Genomic DNA, 23,599 nt, shown 5'->3' on the forward strand with positions numbered 1-23,599 from the left:
ACGGTTTGGTCATATAGTAGGCATATTTTCAACATTGTAATAAACTGTCAAACAGTTTTCCAAAGTGGTTGTATCATTTGTGTTTTCATCAGCAATTAATGACAGTCATAATTTTCTCTATAGCCTTGCCAACACTTGGTATGATCATTCTTTACTTTTAGACCTTTTGATAGGTTCGGAGCAGCATCTCATTCAGTTTTAACTTGAATTCCCCTAATGTCTACCGATTTTTAGAATCTTTTAATAGTATTTTCATATTTAGTCTTGTTCAGTGTATCTTATTTCGTAGTGTATCTTGTTTACCTCTTTTCCTCATTTGTTTTTGTTTCTTTAACTGAAGTTTCAAAATTATTTTTATATTCTAGATAAAAATATTTGTTTCATATACCATTACATGATTTTCTTCCATTGTATGACATGTATTTTCTTTCTCTGAAAGTGCCTTTTAAAGAGCAGAAGTTATTTTGTAATTATTTGAGGTGTGTTGGTGTCATACATTAATAATAATAAAAAACTTTGCTTAATATAAATACGACGATTTTACTTTCATATGTTTTGAGACAGTTTTAAATTTTATAATAAATATTTAAGTCTATATTTTCATTAAATTGTGTATTTGTTACATGATAGTGCCTGAATATTTATTTTTATGTTAGGATAAATTTTTGGGTCAGAGTACCAGTTAATACAAATATGTCTACCAGGGTTTTCACTGCTACTGCAGATAGATACAATGTGTTTATTTGTATACATTGACCTTGAACTCTGCAGTCTTTCTAAACTTAGTAGTTCTTTTGTAGATTCTATCAAACTTTTTACATAGATGGTGATGTTATATGTAAATAAAAAGTTTTACTTCTTCCTTTCCAATCCTTATTTATTTGTTTTTCTTATCATATTGCAGTGGATAGAATAGCTAGTATAATATTAAATACAAGTGGTGAAAGCAAATATCTCTGTGTTTTTCTGGATTGGGGAAAAACTTTTGGTCTTTCCTTACCAAATAGCTTTTTAAAAGGTAAAAAAGCTTTGGAGATAATCCTAATCAGGGAGAAAAACTTTCCTTCTATTTTCAATTTGTAAGAGATTTCTGAAAATGGATAATGCGTTTGACATCCTAAAATTAGAAGAGTTTTTATATCTATGTGATATGGATTTTTTAAATACTATAATTGGTTTCTGGCCTTATAGAATGAGTTGAAAAATAGGCATTCCTCCAGCTTAGAATTCTATTCTAATTATACAATATTAATTTTCCCGTTAGTTTATGGTACCGTAATCCGAGAAGCTGCTTTTTCCTCTAATAATTTCTGTATGTTTGCAATAACCTTGAACTCTTTTTTTACATTGCAAGGCCTCATTTTTTCTAGTTTCAATCTTGATGTAAACTCAGAGAATTATAAAACAACTGTTTGGAGTAGTGAGAAATGTTAGTCCACTCTTATTTCCCAGGTGGTAAGCAAGTCATTCCATTTCAAATAGAATAATGGGGGACTGTTATTTCCATAAGCATAATATAGCAGGAAAATTGTGTGATGAGATATATGATTTAACATATTTCTCTTGGTTTTCCTAATCTTAATACCCACCAGTTATGCTTTTTATGACTTTGCCTTTTATTTACAAAATTCAATTAAGGAAATAAAACCAAAATTTGAGATTTTCCCAAGATGCTTGATTTTCTCTCAATGTTCTCAGATATTTTTCCAAAGGTATAAAACACTTCCTATAAAATAGCTTCACACAGGTTTTCTTTGAATAAGCTCTTCTGTATCAGCATATGAAACTCTTGGGAAGTAGACAATTCACAGACACATTCAGTATTTCTGAAAAGGTTCCTAGAGTTCAGCTTTGCCAAATACATTTCTTGAGTTCTGATAGAAAAAGCAATAGTACACATACCATGGAATAGTATGCTGCCATAAAAATGAACAAGATAATGTCTTTTGCAGGAATATAGATGGAGATGGAGGCCGTTATCATTAGAAAGCTAATGCAGGAACAGAAACCCAGATAAGACGTGTTCTATCTTGTAAGTAGGAGTTAAATAATGAGAACACATGGACATAGAGGGGAGCAACACACTTTGGGGCCTATCAGAGAGTGGGGAATAGAAGGAGGGAGAGGATCAAGAAAAACAGCTAATGGGTACTAGGCTTCATACCCATTGTTGAAACGATCTATACAACAAGCCCTCATGACACAAGTTTACCTATGTAACACACCTGAACATATACCCTTGAACTTAAAATATGTTGAAAAGAAAAAGAAAAGGTAATGGTACACTCAGTTGCTTCAACAACAGGTAACAATGATTGCTACCTAGAAACAATCTGCATTGCTTCTATCCCCAAAATAGCTTGACCAATTCTACAGGCTAAATTCACTTACTTATGATAACTATTTTTCTACCATTCTTTTGATTCTTAAGTTTCCAATATGTGCACACGCGACACACACACACACACACATCATGAGCCTACACATGCACATGCACCTTCCAGGTCTTGTCACAGGCTCTCTTGCGATATATCCATGTATAAAAACGAAGATCTCTGACTTTTGGAATACATATTTACCTTATGTTCTTGCAAGCATATTCAGTAGTATAATTCAGAAGTAATTTTATTGCGTATAAAAGAAACAAAGCTCAAGATTAGAGGGGAGAGTCATGGGGAGAGAGAGAGAGGAGAAAGAGAGAGAATAAGCAGGGAAAGGGGAACTAAAGCCATTCTTCAATGTCACTAAGATACTTCCTTTCTTCTGGTCTCTCTCCCTCTTTCTCCTTTGTACAACTTTTATCATAATTTCAGGACCGTTACCTTGTCACTATCTTGTCGGCATGGATATAGTCAGTTTACATCATCCCAATGTAATAATACTAAATACATGAGATTGAGAGATTGTTCTTTGCTACAACTTTACTATATAGCCCCAGGTTAGGATGCTAATTATGTAGATTTGAATCATCTGGCCATTTGTGTGCCAGTACTCCCAGCTGGGTAACCACAATTAGGTGTTTTGCCAAATCTCCTTTTGGTCTTATAATATCCATACTCCATAACTTCCAATCAAATAGAAGAAAATATTCTAAAATATTATTTTAAGAATTATCAAATAATTTATTATTAAAACCAAAAACAAATATTAGCTAGATATAGCCAGTCATGTTTCTATTAAGACAAAAGCCATTCATTAAGACATAAGTTATATTTTTATGTGGCAGTTTCCAGGAACTGTAAAAAATCAATGTTGGGTGTATACTGTAGCTTCTCTCCTTTTTCTCTTACGTACATCCAGATTGCTTTCTGTAATGAAGATTATGTCATCTTAGACTAGGAAGATGAAGAAAACATCTCAAAGGTTAAAGAATAGTGAGCCATGGCCCATGAGAACTTTGAAAAATTTAGACTTGAGTTCATTTCTGAAGTTTGCATGAAAGAGAAATAAGTTTATGTCTTGAAAGCTACTGTTACTTTGACTCTCATTCTCTTGCTGTTGAATATAATTTAGTTAATAGTTACTTAGTTTTTGAAACACAAAATCTTCCTTTTTCTTTAATCTTTCTCCAATCTGAAAACCAGATTTGCCAATTCTACCTTAAATATGTACCATTTAAAAAATGCTTTCTATATCTGTCACTACTATGTCATAAACCATCATAAGATTCATATGAATTGTGAAAATTGTAGCTAAATTTTTTTCTTCTAAAATTGGACTCATAAAGTTTATGTACTACATAACACCTAAAATGCATGATTACAAACAATCCAAATGATGTCATATTCTAGTAATCAATATTCACATAGTTTCTAGCTGCAAAAAGAAACCCGTGAAGACTTTACATTATTTGGCTTTGATTATATCTACAAGCATATTCACAAATATTTTGCTTATTATACAGAATCATAAATAACACTTTTCTGTTACTTAAAAACACTACATTTCTTTCTGCCGTAGAGACCTGATTGTAATTGTTCCTTCCGTGTTAACAAAGCAAAAATTGTAAAAGACAATGTTATCCAGGCAAGAAAGACTGTATTCAAGTCTACTGTAATAGGTAGAGAAGCCAGAATTTTAGTCTGAGGACAATGCTCCTAAAACAAAGAGCTGGAAAAATTTCAAGAATGAAGTGAGGGATTGCAGGCCATCTACCTTTGCTAATTGGCTTGACCTTCAGGAAAATAAACTTTCTCTCATCTTCATGACAAGACAGTTTTACCACTTAGAACTGGGAGCCTGAGGTTAGGCTGAAGTTAGACTTTTATGTTGCCACACAAACTGGGAGTGAGAGGTGTTGTATTTCTTGATGTTTGTCTTTCACAGGGATAGCTCATAGTTTCTTGAAAAAGACTTTTCTGGGTTGTAACACTGAAAAGAACCTTTTAAAAAGATTTACATCTCAAAGAAGAGGAGAAATAATTTACAAGTTTTCTAAAGTAAATATTAAAATAAAACCTATGAATACTAAAAGAAAAGATGAGATTAGCATGTAAATCTATAAAATGGGTAAGGCAAGTGGCTCTCCTTAATATGGGTGATCCTACAAAGTCAACTGAAGGCCTGAATAGAACAAATCACTGATTCTCCCCTGTGTAAAGGTAGAATTATTTCTCTATGACAACCTTTAGACTGGGTCATTGACTTTTTTTCCTGCCTGCAGGCTCAGAGGGAATCATTGGCTCTTCCAGGGTCTCAAACCTGCTGGCTGATGAACTGAAACGACGCAATCATTTCTCCTTTCGCTCAGACCTTTGGGCTCAGACTGGAGTTAAACCATCAGCACTCCTGGCTCTCCAGCTTGCCTCCTGACCTGCAGATTTTGGGACTTGTCAGCCTTCAGAATCCCATGAGCCACTTTTTAAAAATCATAAATCTCTCCCTACAATAAGACAGGTTAACATGTTTGCATTAAATAGACACACTTCATATCGCACAGCTTCTGTTTCTCTGTACAACCCTAATACATACAGTAAAAATATTTATTCCATTTTCATAAGAGAAAAGAAACAATGTAAAAAGCTGTTTTTTCTTAAAGACTTAAATGAGTTCATGTAAACTCTGCAACTGAATGAAAGGCTGACAATTTAATGAGGTAAAAAATTAAGCACATCCTCCATTCCAGAAAAAGTTTTTCAATTTAATGAGGTAAAAAATTAAGCACATCCTCCATTCTAGAAAAAGTTTTTCAATTAATTATCAAAGATAGTAAAATATATCAATGAAATAATTTTAAAAGTTTATATCAGTAATCAACATAAATTGTAATAAACATAAAAAAACAAAATAAAATTGAAAGTAAATATAATTAGTATAAAAATTTAACACATGTGTTTTAACTTGTCAAAGAAAGAAGAAACAGCTTGATAGTTGGTGACGAGTAGTGGGTGGTGAAGAAAGGGTGTGAAATGATCATCATTTGGAAAGTGATATATCAGGTGATTAAATCAGGGATTCTTGATGATCTTTTTTTTTTTTTTTCTGTGAGAGACTTTTGATAAATGTAACCCACTGATGTAGAAGGCTTTGGCATATGCTTAAAAATGTTTTCCAGTCCAGGCTTAAAAAGTCATTTCAAAACACATTGAAGAAGCTCGCACACATCACAGATTGATGATGGATGTTACATCATTATTACACACAAATACACAAATACACACACATGTACACACACATATTTTTTTATTTAGATTTTTTCAAAACCTGGCAGATAGTTGAAAATTTTTCTGTTTGATATTGTCTTACTAGAATCTGTGGTACTGAGTCAATTTGAGAATGATTTGGCTGAAATTGTAATGATATCATAGCAATTCTTAAAGCAATTGTTTAGTTGCCTACTAAGGAAAAAATTATTTATGCAAAAATGATAAAATTTTCCTTAAAGATTTTCTTCAAAAAGCTTTCAAATACCATTATTTCAAAAAGTTACTGAATAAACAATTTGTATGTGTGGTAAATCTGTATGTATGTATAAATTTAATTTCCTAAGACTTCCCATCAAGAAAAAAACAGGACAGAGGATATCTAGGACAATGTCAAATTTTATTTCAGGAAATTGTCAAATGAGCTACTGTGTTAAGGAAGGAAATTTTTTGCAGATTTCCCTGTGGCTCAACTCTAATGATATTTTCTCATGACTTTTTGTCACCTGATTGCTATTACTTACTATATGTGGTATATTCCTCTCAAATTAATCCCGTATCTGTTTTTGAATCATCAGCACTTAAGGCTTGTCCTTGTTCACTTTTATTTCCTTTGTCTTATAATTTTCTCCATAAATCAGATTTAACTCTCACATTAAGATTCTCCATAGAAATAGATGAAATTATATCTATTTCTCTGAAAACAGATATAATAGATATATTGTAGAGCAATACATACATTTTTATATATGTATATTGTAATAATATATACAGCATATACAATAAACATATGTATACACATATGTATACCTATGTGCGTGTGAAACATATACATATATATGCAGAAAGTGAGTGAGAAAGAGATTTTAAGGAATTGGCTTACATTATTATGGGTGGTGCCAGGTCTGAAATGTGCTGGGGGGACCAGCAGGCTGGAAACTCTTGCAAGAGTTCATATTGTAATCTTGAATACAAAGGCAGTCTGGAAGCAGAATTAGTTCATATTCAGGTCTTTTCTCATAAGTCTTCAACAGATTGGATAAGACCCACTCACATTATGGGAGGTAATTTGCTTTACTCAATATCTTATTGAAATGTTAATTATATCTGAAAAGAAATGTTTTCACAGCAACAACTGAACTAGTGTTTGTCCAAAAAACTGGGTACCAGGACTCCCCCAGTTAACATATAAAATTAATCATCACTGTTCCTAAAAGCTGCAGCTTTTGTATAAAATTAATAAAATATAAATAAATATATTAATTTATACCTGTAAAATAGTGTCTGTGTGTTTGCGTATGTCTGTGTGAACACATGTATGCAAATATTTCTGATGCATCTAATAATGATTTTTCACTTCACTGTCTTGGAATATTTAATGAGTTAATACATGTTTCAGCATATCTGAAGCATGTCTTCTTTCTTTAATGTCTCTTCTTTTGTGATGGCTTCATGAACCCCAGAAATGTTTAACACATTATAGGAAACCTTTTCTTTACACCACCTGGTTGCTTTGTTTTCTGTTATTCTGGGTCATATTGCCACTGATAATCTGGATGTACTAGAGTCATGATACTTTTATGTCAAGAAAGGAATTCTTGCGTGCCGGGGCTGTACTTGTGGTCACTTGTGTAGTACAGAAACCCATATATGCTGGTAGAAAAAAAAAAAAAAAACTTTCTCACTTTTAGGGTTCCATTCAGTTATGGCAGCATCTTGCCAAAGAATGCTTAGGTTATAAATAAATACAACTTTTGCCATATTATTTGTTGATTACACACATATGTATACAGGAATATTCCCTAAATGCAGTCATAGTGCCAAGATAGCTTGACCTAATAAATTTAAGTGTTAGCCACATTCTGAATCGAAAGTATATAAATTAAAATTTATTATTTTAAATGATGCCTGAATGGAAAAGTTTTTAATTCTTGGATTTTTTTGAAAGAACTTTATCATTTTAAACAACGACTACTAGCCACAAGGAAAGAAGACAAAGTTTGAATAGCTTCTGTCCCTCTGCTTTCCCTTTTCCATTTGTAAGAAAGAACTCTGGGGTTTTCATTGTTACCTGATTGATGACAGAGCCTTCTGAGGACATTCCAAGACAGTGCACAGTGCTGTGGTCTCTTTGGAAATCCGTGTAGATAACATTTCAAGGGCAATACCTCATTGGTTTTGACTGGATATTCATATAAACTTTTTAAAGAGTTGAGTGATAGACTTAACCCCTTATCTGTCAGTTCTGAATTTATATTGTTTAATCCCATGTACAAAGCCATTTTTTTCTTCCAAAAAAAAAAGACGACTTGACAAAGCATCAAATTTTTTATTTTGTTCAATTTTTTTTTTCTGGTTTTGAGACGGGGTCTGACTCCATCACCCAGGCTGGAATACAGTGATGCTATCACAGCTCACTTCAATCTCCACCTTCAGCACTTCTGATGATTAACCTTACCTTAGCTCACCTGAGTAGCTGGGACTACAGGTGTGTGCCACCACTCCTGGCTAATTTTTGTATTTCTGTTTATTTTTCTACAGATGAGGTTTCACCACATTGCCCAGGAGGGTCTCAAAGTTCATATTTTTATACAAGTTATTTGACATTCTAAAGTCTTCACTATTCTGTGAGATTTATTGTTTTTCAGGGTGAATTGAAACTACTGGGTTTTAGAATTTTTAAAACTTGTAAAATACAGTCATTTGTTCTAAGCATTACATTTTCCCCTATATTATCATCATTCTTTACTGTACCGTGTGAGAGTTTCCACTATATCCAATCTCAAGTATTGTGTCAGGTGTACAAAATTCCTTCTACTATACAGTATATCTAATATACCACATAACATATATACATACATGTGTTCATTCTATTATGTAGTATATACATTTCTATCTATACTTCTATCTATATATTTCACCTTAGTGAAATACACTGTAAATTATATTAAATTATTTATTTTTCTGCACTTTGAGTTAGTTCCTCAAGTGTATGACTTCCTTCAACACATCATTGTTAGTACTGATGTGTCTATGTCATACTGCTTCACATATGAATTGACTGTATCCAATGTATTTTTATACTATTCAGAGCAATCATTTGATATTTTGATATTCTAACTTTTTTCTTTCTAATCTTAGCATAATTTAGTATAATTTCTTTTAGCATTTCTCAGCATGATTCCTTTTAACATCTCTTAGCATAATTTAGTATAATTTCTTTTAGAAAAAAAGATAAACTATAGCATATATTCTGCCATCTGTATTGCCTAAAAGAGCATTAACTTCCATGAATTTATCCTTGGCTATGTACCAAGCTGTTGGTGATTTTGGATCGCCTTTCAGTCTAATATTGATGATAAAGCTGATAACTTGGGCATTGCACAAAATCATCACTGGATTGTATCAGAATGAGTTTCAAATCAGCCAATTCATAGAGTTTCCTGGAGTGGGTTGAGGTGTATCTATAGGCAGTCTATATGAAAAATAATTTTGGCAGTGGTGGGTAGTATTTAAAGAAAAAAAATTATCTTGTCATTTATAGTGCAATAAACTGTATCTTCTATCATCAAACTTTACCCAAACAAAACAGCTTAGAAGGTTATGCCAGGACCAGGTTTTAGGAGTACATACAGTGTGTGATGTTCTCAGTACTTTGAAAATTAAGAATAATTACATTTATATTATATTAGTCAACATTTTTATGAATGGCACTTGGTACTCTTGTCAAAAATTTAATACCTTTTTGTTTTACAAGAAGCATAGCTTGGAGGCAGAAAAAATACACACCCATTTGCAAGTGACTGTACGTGTGTGTGTGTATCTTGAAGACACAGCCCTGCTAAGTTGTAACACAGCAGAATGGCTTGCTCTCTCTCTCATGCTTTATACCCTTATTGGCCAGGCTACAGCAGGACACTCAACCACTTTTAATGACTTTCATTACTCCCTCTTATTTTCTAGGTTAATGACATATTGAAAGTGCTAATGGCATAGAATTTTCAAATAGCTCACACACTGTTCATGAAAGAGACAGTGTATTTTACTTTATAAGCACATAATTTTTCCCAGTGGATTAACTGCATCATTTTGCTGCTTTGTAATTTCTCAATTTAATTGTGGAAGTTTTTAAAAAATAAAATCTAACAAAGCACAGTCTCCCAATTGAAGATGTGATTGTGAATGTGGCCATATTCCATGTCACCCCAATGACAGCAGGAGGTGGTCATATTCCATAATGTCCCCCAAGTGATGGCAGGAGGTATTATATAAGTTGGAAAAGGGAATATGGAAAATCAGAGATGTCAATCTGCTACCACTTTGTTTTCTAAAATCCTATGATATTCCAAATCATAAAGATCCACTAATTAGAATAAACGAAGGACTAGAAAAGGTATAAAATTCTTGGCATGAATAATATTTTTCTATTTCAAGTTTCATGAGTCATCTCTCCAAGTGCAACTTATAGAAAATCATTCAATTAAATTATATTCTAAAAATTCAAAAAATTAGTTTTACTCATTTAATTATAGAATATTTACATAAACAAGAAATGATACTATTTCTGAGTATGCCTCTTTGAATCAGGTATTCTGTCCCTTATTCTCTTTTATGGTGCAAGAGACATTGATATATTCAGAGTATTTTAGATAATAAAAAATTTTTGAAGTGCAAGAAGTGGAAGAAGCAAACATTATTATATATACAGTCAAGTCTTAAGAAAGAATAAGAATTGTTCCTCAAGCAGGCCTCCTGGAAATTAACACGGTATTTATCAATTGAATTATAATTCAAGATATAGCTCAGCTTTAGGAACCTATTATTTTGTCAGTTCTTTAGCAGCAGTTGAGTGTTAGTTACACTAGTATCTTAAATCTATTTTGTTAGAAGTTTCTTAGTTAATGCTTTCTGTGAAAGTCTTAAAGAGGTGTTCTCATCTGCATGTGGATATTCAACTTTTCCAATACTATGTTTTGAAAAGACTGTCATTTCTCTAATGTGTGATCTTGTTGCCTTTGTCAAAAATCAGTCATCTGTAAGTGAATAGCTTTATTTCTATGTTCTCTATCATGTTCCATTGCTAAAGCCTTATCTTTCACAATACGCAAAAACAAACTTAAAGTGGATTAAAGACTTACAGATAAGACCTGAAATGATAAAACTACTTGAAGGACAATGCTTTATAAAATTTGTCTAAACAAGAATTTTCTTTCTCTTTTCTTTCTTTCTTTCTTTCTTTCTTTCTTTCTTTCTTTCTTTCTTTCTTTCTTTCTTTCTTTCTTCTTTCTTTCTTTTCCTTTCCCTTTTTTCTTTCTCTTTCTTTCTCCTTCCTTCCTTCTTTCTTTCTTTCTTTCATTTAATTTTATTTTTTCTAGAAGGACTCTTGCTCTGTCACCCAGGTTGAATTGCAGTGGTGCAATCTAGGCTCACCGCAACCTTCACCTCCCGGAGTCAAGCAATTCTCCTGCCTCAGCCACCCAAGTAGCTGGGATTACAGGCATGCATCACTACTGCCCAGATAATTTTTGTATTTTTAGTAGAGATGGGGTTTTACCATATTGACCAGGCTGGTCTTGAACTCCTGATCTCAAATGATCCACCTGACTCGGCCTCCTAACGTGCTGGGATTACAGGCATGAGCCACCACACCCAGCCAAGAAAATTTTTTAATAAGACCTCAAAAGCACAGGCAAATAAAAACAAAAATAGACAAATGAGATTACATTAAACTAAAAAGCTTTTGCACAGCAAAGTAAACAACAAAGTGAAGAAACGACCTACAATGCCCGGCCAAGAAATTTTTTTAATAAGACCTCAAAAGCACAGGCAAATAAAAACCAAAATAGTCAAATGGAATTACGTTAAACTAAAATGCTTCTGTACAGCAAAGTAAACAGCAAAGTGAAGAGATGACCTACAGAATGGCAAAAATATTTGCAGCCTATTTATCTGACAAGGAGTAAACATCCAGAATTTATAGGGAACTCAAATAACTCAATAGCAAAAGAATAAATAATCTTATTAAAAATAGACAAAAGTAACATCTTAAGCAACGTTTCTCATGAGAAGATATACAAATGTCCAAGAGGTATATAAAAAAATGCTTAAAATTACTAATCATTCAAGAAATGAAAATCAAAATGAAAATCTGATATCTCACTTTAATTTGAATGGCTACTATCAGAAACACACACACAAAATCTAATGTTGGTGTAAATGTGGAGAAATAAATGCTTACATACTTTAAGAATGTAAATTAGTACAATGATACTGAAAAATAACATGGAGGTACCTCGAAGTGTTAAAAATAGAGCTACCCTATTACTCAACAATCCCACTATTGTGTGTATATCCAAGGAAATCAAAGCAGTATGTCAATGAGATGTCTCTACACTGACATGTTTATTGAGACACTACTAACAGTAACCGAGATATGGAATCAGCCTAAATGTGCATCAACAGACTAATGGATAAAGAAAATGTGGTATATATACAAAATGGAATACAATTCAATTATGAAAACAATTCTACCATATAAAAACAAGGATCCTTTTAAGTGGAAAATACAGAGACAATGTGGCTATGCAAACTATTCACTCTACGAAAAATTAATAACCAGAAGATGCAAGGAATTCAAACAACTCAACAGTAAAAAAAAGTAAATAATTCAATTAAAAATGGGCAAATAAGCTAAATGGAGCTCTCTCAAAAAAGGACAAACAAATGGTCAACATGTATATTAAAACATGTTCAACATCACTAATTATTAGAGACATACAAATCAAACACAATGAGATATTATCTCATTCCTGCTAGAATGGCAATTATTAGAAAGACAAAAATACATGCTGGAAAGAATGTGGAAGGAAGGGAATTATACACAGTCTGTGAGAATAGCAAATTAGTATAGCCATTATACAAAACAGGGTGGAGCTTTCTAAAAAAAATTATGTGATAGTTTCTTAAAACAGAACTACCATACAAGTCAGCAACCAACTATTGAATATATAGTCAAAAGAAGGAAAATTAATATGTTGAAGAGTTATCTGCATTCTCATGTTTATTTCACCTCTATTTACAAGAGTCACAATATGGAATCAACCTAAGTGTTCATAATCTGACAAATTAATAAAGAAAATGTGGTATAAATACAAAATGGAATACTATTCAGCCACAGAAAGCATGAAATCCTGCCATTTGCAGCAACACAGTTGAACCTAGAGAACATTAAATGAAATAAGCTGGATACAGAGAGACAAACAATGCATTATTTATTTATATGTGACATTTAAAGAAATTGATCTCATTAAAATAGAAAGAGAATAGTGGTTACCAGGGGCTAGGGAGAATAAAGGTGTGTGTTAGGAACAGATTGGTCAACAGGTATAAAGTTACAGTTAGATGAGAGAAATATGTTCTGGTGTTCTGTTGCACAGTAGGGATATTATGGTTACTAACATTGTATTGTATATTTTTAGTTGGAAAAGAGGATTTCAATGGTCTCACGACAGATAAATGATGAGTGTATAAGATGATGGATATGCCAAACACTGCAATTTGATTATGACACAACGCATGCATGTATTGAAACATCACAGTGTACTCCATTACTATGTATAAACATCATGGATCAATTAAAAATAAATAAATACATGCATACATATTTTAAAGTGTTCTCAGAAGGGGGACTGAAAGAAGCAGGAAAGGGCAGGAAAATGACTAAGGAAAGATGTGATCTATACTGGAAACTAGCTTCATGCTTGTGTCACGTTCCCATAGAGTTCAATCTACACACAAAGATGATCCAACCTTAAAGCCAGGAATTAGACTCTTGTACCCTTCTTCCCTGTCAGTTACTGGCCTTGTACCTCTGCAACACAGTGTCATTTTCCTCTAAGGAGGCTAGAGAAGGTGATTTTCCAAAGGAGGATATGGTGTGGGGCCAGACAGCCAACATTTGTGGCAGCTGGGGAATGGGTGCAATATCCTGGGGAAATTGATACAATTAGCTTCCAAAGTCCCTATTCCAGACAAGTTGGCTAGTTTAGGAAGTGTTTCCTTGATAGGCTATATCATTGGCCATGGCCAATCTCCTTTGGGCCAGGGGTTCACCTTTGATGTCTAGTAGATTTATGAAATTAACATGTCCCAAAGAGAATTTTGATTCCAATCCTGTAAATATGTCCTTTTTCCCCAACTCTTTCTCATCTCAGTTAATTACATATTCTCTTGGGAGATGCACATGGCAAACACCTAGAAATCATACTTTTCACCCCTTAATCCCCATATTCAATCTGTCAGCTAAACCTTGCTTAATTGTGTTCATGCTTTTGTTTTGTTTTTACTGTTCCTAATGCTCCCCTCCACCACAGTATCTAATATGTTTGAAGGTAATAATCTTGCCTATTTGTATATCTCACTATAATCAAAGGTAAATATGTTTGCCACTCAATTAATCTTTGTTTAATTAACAAATACAGGTCCAGAAACCTCAAAGATTAATATCTATATTTTGTTGTATTTTATAGTGATGCCCAAAAACCTCTATTTATATGATCAATCTTAAGTGAATAGCTGCAGAAATGAAGTGTTGCTTCATATTCCCTTTACCTTCTTTATACCAGGTTTTGTATCATCACAAAAAAGAGTGCAATATTTTCTCTAATGTTTAATGCTGTGATCATTCAATTATATAGGTTCTGAAAGCATTCTTTAATTCTAACTCAGTTTTCTTCATTAATCAGGGTGTAATTTTCAACTTAAGACATCCCACAGGACTGGAAGAGATAAGCAGAGAATAATTCATTAATTATCATAATATTATGCTTTAAAAACAGAAAATGAATGTTTCTATGAAAAGTACATTAACAATACAATTTAATCTTTGCATCTGGTCTCTAAGCAAGAAACATGATTCACACAGGGATACTTTTTTTTTTTTTTTTTTGAAAACACATTCCAATCCTCATCCCAGGACGCCATTCTTCATCTTAATGTTGGTGTGTTTGATACATTAACACATAGAACATGGAACTTAAATTTCCTGCTGATCTGCTATTATGTCACTTAGTCTTCTCAGGAGATACCTGTCTTATAAATATAGGCAAGAAAGACAAATGACAACTCCACAGATAGATGCATGTTTGCTGTGTTTTCAACCCAAGACATACACTAGATATATTGACACTAAGAGAAAAGCATGAAGTATACCTCCTTCCAACTAGGAGCACAAAGAAAACACAAAATTAACAAATGAAAAATATCTTTGAACATTCATGTTATAATTATGAACTTACAAAGATCAAATTACCTTTTGAAATATTTTCTACAAAGCCATAGTGTTTAAAAAACCATAAATGAAATTAAGTTGCTTGAGCAGCAGGAAATTGAATTTTAGACAGAAACTGTCAGACTGATATCATCTATCTTTCCAACAAGGATATCAATCATTGTTTCTTCCCTCCCTTCAGTACTACTTTCCACACTTTCAGCTGTCTATGCTGAAATAGCCGAATCGAGTTGCTTCTGCCTTACTTGTGTTTTATTTTTTAATTTTTAGAAAGCCTCTGGAGGGATAGAAAAAACAAATAATGCTGTTTATAATAAAAAAAAAACTTTGGATAGTTAAACGTAAAAGTACTGTAACAGAGTGTAAATTTCACTGCTCCTTAAATGAGAGATATTGAAAAACAGACATAAAATATGCATATTTATTATAACTATTTGGTTATATATTTTCTTTTATAGAAGTCAATGTACATTCTTCCATGGATTAATTTTCTAAAGCTAGAAATCCTTGTAAAAGAAGGCTGTACTCTAGAGTTTGTTGTCTAATGTTATAGTGTTTGAAAGTCTTTTATAATTAAATGTATTTCTCTAAGGTGGTATGCACGCCTCTTACAATAGTCTAGGCCTCTTGCTTACTTTTACAATCAAGGTACTTCTTGATACTAGAATTATTGAATATCATCAAACAGTTTTAAATATAATATAATACCTTGATTTTACCATACTATAGACCCAAACTAATTCATATTCCTTAATTATTAACTTGATTATATATGACTGAACTTTCCAAAGTGGATTATGTTTAAATTTTAATTCTTTTCTTTACACGTAAATTATGATGTTTTTAAAAATGCTTCTTATAAAAACTAGTTCTTGTAAAACTTTTAACTAATTATTGGCTCTCGAGAGGTATTTTTAAATTAATGCAAATGAAATGTAATGTGAATTTCAATAACATGCATGGGGTTATAAATACCATGTAATATTTAAGTTGGGAATAAAGAGATTTGAACACCAAAATATGGTTTATTGCATTTATAAATTTAATATTTTATATTTGATTTAATAATAATTTTGTATGCACTGTATGTGTAAACTGATGTGAACCATATGTATACACAATTTTGCATGTAATTGTACAGTGTTCAGTGATTCCTTTGGTTCAGTTATTTACCAACTACGGACCAATCATTTTTAAAATAGCTTTTTCTCTAATAAATTTCCTAAAGAATATATTTGTATAATTTCTATTTGTTTAAAATATAAAAATGCTTTACCAAACTCGATGAGAAGTTGAGAACAGATACCATGTTGTTTTAATATTTATTGAGGGTTAACTTTAGTATATTAACTGTATTCTTCAATTATAGCTGTAGAAATTGTTTCTCGGTTAGTTTCTAAAAGATAAGGTGGATGGTGAAATTACAATTTTAAAACAATGTCTATATTTTGACTGGGTCATACCAAACATGTTTTTCTCTCTGAAATTAAATCATCATTTTCTATGTAATTAGTAATAATTTCAAAAGTCTTCCTATTTTCAGTCAGCCATTTAATTAAACTCAATGTTTATTATCACATTCTATTCTAGTCTCTGAAACTTACAAGACCCTGAGGATGATTTTCAAAAGTATAAGTTTACTTTACTGTTAAAAAAGCAAAGTTTAGGCCGGGCCCGGTGGCTCAAGCCTGTAATCCCAGCACTTTGGGAGGCTGAGACGGGCGGATCACGAGGTCAGGAGATCGAGACCAGCCTGGCGAACACGGTGAAACCCCGTCTTTACTAAAAAATACAAAAAAACTAGCCGGGCGAGGTGGCGGGCGCCTGTAGTCCCAGCTACTCGGGAGGCTGAGGCGGAAGAATGGCGTAAACCCGGGAGGCGGAGCTTGCAGTGAGCTTAGATCCAGCCACTGCACTCCAGCCTGGGTGACAGAGCCAGACTCCATCTGAAAAAAAAAAAAAAAAAAAAAAAAAAATGCAAAGTTTATAAACACAATAGGGTCTGATATTAGTAATAGGCAGTATGTAGAAGTGTAATACAGTCTATAAGTCAAAAAAAAAAAAGCCTCACTTCTATTGCTACGTCCACCTTAGCAGTTTGTTCTTCCTGAACAAGCATGATTCCAATAACAGGAGTTAACATTAAATCTTCTAACTTAGTTCACATGTTTTAAAGAAATTTAAGTTTAGGTTTCCAGAGTAATCTTATGTTTCAGACACTGTTCATTGCTTAAAAATCAAAGACATATTCCATTTTCTTCCTTAAAGATATCGAATTTCTGGAATAAAGTTGTGGCAATGTTCTTAAGAAATCTGGATTCCTCTATCAGCTCCAAAGGTAAAGACAAATAGTCTAATCCAATCATAGGCCAATGTGATTTAAATGGAAGCCTACTCCACTCATAGGTGGACTTTAAAAAGTTGGTCTCATAGAAGTAGAAAGAAGAATAGTGATTACCAGAGCATGGGGAAGGTAGGGGAATGAAGAAATGGTGAACGATTGTTCAGTGAGTACAAAGCTACAGTACGGTAGAAATAATAAGTTTATTGGACTTATTACTGGATAATAGTATGATTAGAGTTAACAATAACGAATTGTATATTTCAGAATATATCGAAGAGAGGTTTTGAATATTCTCATCGCAAAGAAAAGATAAGATTAAGGGAATTAATATGCTAATTACCCTTATTTGATCATAACAATGTATACAAGCACATGCAAATATTACATTGTACTCCATGAATACATACAATTATTATGTGTGAATCATAATTGCATGTATTTATGGAGTAAATGTAATATTTGCATACATATAAAATGCAAAAATATAAATGCATATTATTAAATATGGAGAGAGAGAATATTTAAAGGTACGAAAATATGTAAAATCAGTTGTCTAAAATATGTAAAATCAGTTGTCTAAATGCTTGCCTACCCTGATTGTAATTGTAAAAGTAACACACTTTTATAATTTTTTTTTTTTTTTTTTTTTTGAGACGGAGTCTCGCTCTGTCGCCCAGGCTGAAGTGCAGTGGCCAGATCTCGGCTCACTACAAGCTCCGCCTCCTGGGTTTACGCCATTCTCCTGCCTCAGCCTCCCGAGTAGCTGGGACTACAGGCGCCCGCCACCTCGCCCGGCTAGTTTTTTGTACTTTTTAGTAGAGACGGGGTTTCACCGTGTTAGCCAGGATGGTCTCGATCTCCTGACCTCGTGATCCGCCCGTCTCGGCCTCCCAAAGTGCTGGGATTACAGGCTTGAGCCACCGCGCCCGGCCCCACACTTTTATAATTTTTATAAACGTAGACCTATTCATTAATTTCAAGTAGATTACAGATGTCTTTTATCAAAATAAAAACTGCAAATTCAAAATGCAGATATTATTTTTGTAGGTTTAAGATAATTTTGAAACAACTTTCTAACTTGACCATTAGTATTATCGGATAGTTCTGGGGAGCTTAACTAGAATGAAAGGAATCTGGCTCTGGCAAAGGAGAATAAGATCATACAGAAATATTTTGAGAGCATAAAGTTGAATTTCTGTATATAGGAAAAATGCTCAAAGTCCTTTCATTTGTAAATATTGTCAATCTAAACTAAAAACACGTGTGTGTGTGTGTGTGTGTGTGCATGTGTGTGTGTGGAGAGAGAGAGAATCACTCTGTTGCCCAGGCTGTAATACAGTAACACAATCATAGAACACTGCAGCCTCCATCTTATCTCAAGCAATTCTCTCACCTCAGCCCTACTGAGTATCTGGGACCACAGGCATGTGCCACCATTTTTTAACTTTATTTTATTTTATTAACTAATTTTTAAACTTTATTTTATTTTATTACTTGTTAAGACAAAGGTCTCCCTATGTTGCCTAGGCTTTTTTTTTTTTTTTTTCTCTATTTATGCCAAAGCCCATCATGCTAAAAAAAAAAAAAAAGAAAGAAAGAAAAAAAAAAAAAAAGAAAAAATAGAACCATTGGTTATAAAATTGAACATGTGGTTTGTCTCTTAAGATAAAATCAATATTGTTAAGTATTCCAACTTGCTGATCAAGAAAGCTTAAATATCTATTAGGATTCCTGTGTCAAATGGTATTTCTGGTTCTAGGTCTTTGAGGAATCTCCACATTGTCTTCCACAATGGTTGAAGTAATGGCACATATACACCATGGAATACAATGCAGCCATAAAAAGGAATGAGATTATGCCCATTGCAGGGAATTGGATGGCGCTAGCAACCTCAGCAAACTAACACAGGAACAGAAAACCAAACACCGCATGTTCTCATGTATAAGTGGGAACTGAGCAATGAGAACACATTAACACCGGGAGAGAAACAACACACAGTGAGGCCTGTTAGGGGTGGAGGGAGGGAGAGCATCAGGATAAACACCTAATGCACACGGGGCTTAATACTTAGGTGATGGGTTGATAGGTGCAGCAAACCACCATGGCACACGTTTACATGTATAACCAACCTGCACGTCCTGCACATGTATCCTGAAACTTAAAATATAATAAGTAAAAATTATTTAAAATGCTGAAATAAAATAAAATAATATTGAAAAGCTCTGTAAACTATTAGACAAGTAATAACCACATACTAACTTGTACAAATATAATCACACTACCGAAAAAGTTGTGTGTTTTCCAGGATACTTGTGTCTGAGGGTACAAATGTTTATGTTCTGGAGACTCATTACAATGGTTCTAGGATTTATTAAATAAAATGTTACCTAAAGTATTCCTTATATTTTCAGTAAACAAATATAGATAAACAGGATAGATCTGTTGATGCTTGAATTAATTGAGTATGGGGTGTTTTTGTACTATATTCCGATTAAATATTAAAAATTACCTACACGAAGTAAGTTTTAAATTATTAACTTATGTCACGCAATTAGAAAAATTTATGTTTTTTTGAGTACATTTCTTATATTTGTAAATAAAATGTTTCCAGAAAACGAAAACTGCTCTTTCTGAATTTAATAGTGTGTGGCAAGTAGTGGGGAAAACAAGCACCTAATTCATCCAGAAGTGGTACTAGTTATGAATGTGAATTCTTATCTGTAGAGATCTAACATTTCTAGTTCCACACAGTAGAAATAATTTTCTGTCCCATTAAGAAGAGTTTACTTCCAATGATGGTTTTCAAAGTAGTTTCAAGATGTATATTTTTATATACATTAATAACTAGATAACTGTGGGATCCATACTCATAAACAAACACTGCACACCAAGTTAAAAAAAGAAAAAAAGACGGAAAAGCCCTGAGCAATGGCTATTTCTAAAAAAAAAAAAAAAAGTGAAATAAGGTTATTTCACAAATATTAAAGTGTAAAACGACAAAAAACTGCTGTTGAATACTTCTGTAGTAGTGAATTTATAAAATAAATTTCATTTGCAAAAATAATACTTATTTTTCAGTAAGGGTAAATAGTTCTTATTCATGATCAAAGTTCAGACAGTGTGGTTTTCAGGCAAAGCTTATTCAGATGGTCATATATATGACTGCCCAAGAACAACTGTCTTTAGACGGTTGCTTTTTGCCGCTCTCCAATGTTGTCTTTATTCCCTCCTTTGTCACCAAATTTCTTAGGATCTGATTGAAAACTAGGAGAAAAGTTTCAAGGTTAGGTAAATAATGTGCATGTGTGTGTTTCCTGAATAGTACTGCATGACGAACACTCCCAAACTCTCAGTGGCTTAAAACTATATTTATTTATACTAATGAGGCCAGGTAGCTCTATTTCACAGATCATTGAGGGGTTCCACTAGGCTTGAAAGACTCTAGGCTGATTGGCTACAGGTCCATTTCACGTATCTTTATTCCAGTTCTCAGACTGAAAGAGCATGGCTCCATGGGGCCATGCTCTTCTCATGCTGGCTCCACATACCTGATAAAAGTTCACCATATGTTTTAAAGCTTCAGCTAGAACTGTATAACTATATTCCATTAGTCAAGGCAATTCACGTGGCCGAGCCCAAATTCTCCCTAGTTGGAAGCACTGCAAAGTCACATGGAAAGAAATATGGGTGTTCAATTATATTATAGAGAAGAAGTAAAAAGTTAGAGGCAATACTATATCGACCAATACTAGTTTTCCTGTCTCTGCTTCCAAGAGAAGGTATGAGCTAGCTTAACACAGTGTTCTTACAGATCTAGATTATGTCACCAATTTTTCCAGCATTACAGTAATCCTTTGGCCTCTCAAATCTAATTTTAGTACTATAAACTGTTTTTCCCTCAACAGATACAGTCCAAAATCTGTGAGTCTTATAGAAGCAGTTACAAATTATTTAAATGATCAACTTCACAAAGCCAATTTTTTATCTCTTTTTAAAAAAGTAGCTTTGAGGTTAATATTTCCTGTAAGAATTTATTCAGAGTGAACTAAGATTTTGACATATTATGTATTATCACAACTCAGGTAAAGAGCCTCTAAAATATTGAATCTTGGATAGTAGTTATTCTAGTCTCTAAATCTTTCATAATCAGACTGTCTTAAAGAGAGTTGTGAAAATTATGCTGAGATATTTCAGTGCCAACAGTTTTGCTTGTACATTCTCTCTAAATATGCACATATATACATGCACACACATATTTAAGAACTAAGAAATAGTACATATTTGTTAAAAGTAATACCAAATAAGATTAATTTACCCTACATACGCAAATATATTCCTAAAAAGTATATTTCACTATTTTTAATAATTTTAATTTGTCTTAAGCTACATATTTTATATTGAGAACAAAGTGTTATATATACAACAGTCCACTTGGGACAGTGTGCATCATTGATCTGAACAGCAGATCAGCAGTGTATATGAAGTTTTCTCCATTCACCTTGTAACATTTTTCAAAAATGATTTTATTCAATACATTTCAACATGAGTTGGAAACTTTCTGCAAGTATTGTTTCCTCTGGATAGAATGCCTTGTATCAAAGAACAATTTCAGAATACATTTTTAATATCCTGCATTTCTCAAAGAGGGAATAGAATTTCAAACTGATATGTTCTTAAAAGACTTATAGCTAAAGTCTAATGCATTACTACATATTACAGTGACAGGGTAAGTCTTTTAGAAATTCCTCTGTACTTTTTTTTATTCAGTGAAAATTATTTTATAAGTTTCAAAGGCAGTGAAATTTGGGGTAAATTACACATGGGAGAATGTTAAAAGATATGTTATTACAAAAAAAGTTTTCCTCTTCTATTTTAGATAATGTTTTGCTTCTCTGAATTAAAGCAGTATTCACCTTTGTATTGAAAAATTCCATCTTTTAAAAGTAACATTAAAAGGTTAAACTTTTTCAACAGCAACAACTGGAGTGATGTGATATAGCTGTACAATGACAACTGAAATGAGAGAAAAGTGGTCAAAAATAAATATTACATTCTGTGGGGGCAAACGAAGGATTTATTCTATAAAAACATATTTGTCAAAAATATAAAGAGACCCTGAAAAAAGAGAGCAAACAAAAACTGTAGAGTGTATTAGAGATTGGAACTATATTGACAGTACTTTATTTCTACAATAGTTCAAACAACTTATTTCGGACATAGTAGAGATAGTCGAAAAACAGAAACATTTACTAACATAACATTTTAAGAAATTTTTTTTTTTCTTAAAAAACTGTTCAGGTTGGGTGCAGTGGCTCATGCCTGTAATCCCAGCATTTTGGGAGGCCGAGGAGAGTGGATCATCCGAGGTCAGGAGCTTGAAACCAGCCTGGTCAACATGGTGAAACCCCGTCTGTACTAAAAATACAAAAAATTAGCTAGGTGTGGTGGCGTATGCCTGTAATCCCAGCTACTTGGGAGACTGAGGCAGGAGAATTGCTTGAACCTGGGAGGCAGAGGTTGCAGTGAGGTGAGATTGCACCATTGCACTGCAGCCTGGGCAACAAGAGTGGAACTCCATCTCAAAACAAACAAACTAACAAACAAAAAGATTGTTCAAAGTCAATCTAAGGAGATTATTAACAAAGTTAAAGAGGTTAATATAGTAATAGTAAACATAAAATAAAATTAAATATTAAGTTATCTGATTCAAATAAAATAATGTAATGCACTTTTGACATTTTTAGAAATTTCCAGAAAGGGATATGTGTAGTGCCTTTATATGGCAAGCCTTCTTATACTTACTTCATACTCTTTCCAAAGACTAGTCAGTTGATGTACAATCATTAACGACAATTTACAGATAAATAACAAATTTATACCTCCAGATTGCATGTACTTCTCAAAATCTACTCCTATATATTCAAGTGACTAGTAGAGATCGCTGCTTCAATATCTGAAAGTCATACCAAACTCAACCCATTCATCATAAAACTGGACCATTTCCACTATTTCACACCTTTGTATTAAGATACCACTTTGTTCTGTTACACAAGTCAGTAATGCATTATCCTTGATATCTCTCACTTTAATCCAAGTATCTACATTATAACATATCCACTGTCAATCATCTATATTCAAATAAAAGTCATTCCTTTCATGTGCACAATAAGCCTCATTCACTCTAGCTTGCACATGGCAAATATACTGGGTTTTGTTGGGTTTTTTTTGTTGTTGTTGTTTTTGTTTTGTTCCTTTCACAATTGTTATTAGCATGCCATATCAGGGGAACCCACCCCCAATATTTCAACATAGGTTCTTTCTATT

Source organism: Macaca nemestrina, chromosome 15 (assembly GCF_043159975.1).
Source record: "Macaca nemestrina isolate mMacNem1 chromosome 15, mMacNem.hap1, whole genome shotgun sequence".
NCBI lineage: Eukaryota > Metazoa > Chordata > Mammalia > Primates > Cercopithecidae > Macaca > Macaca nemestrina.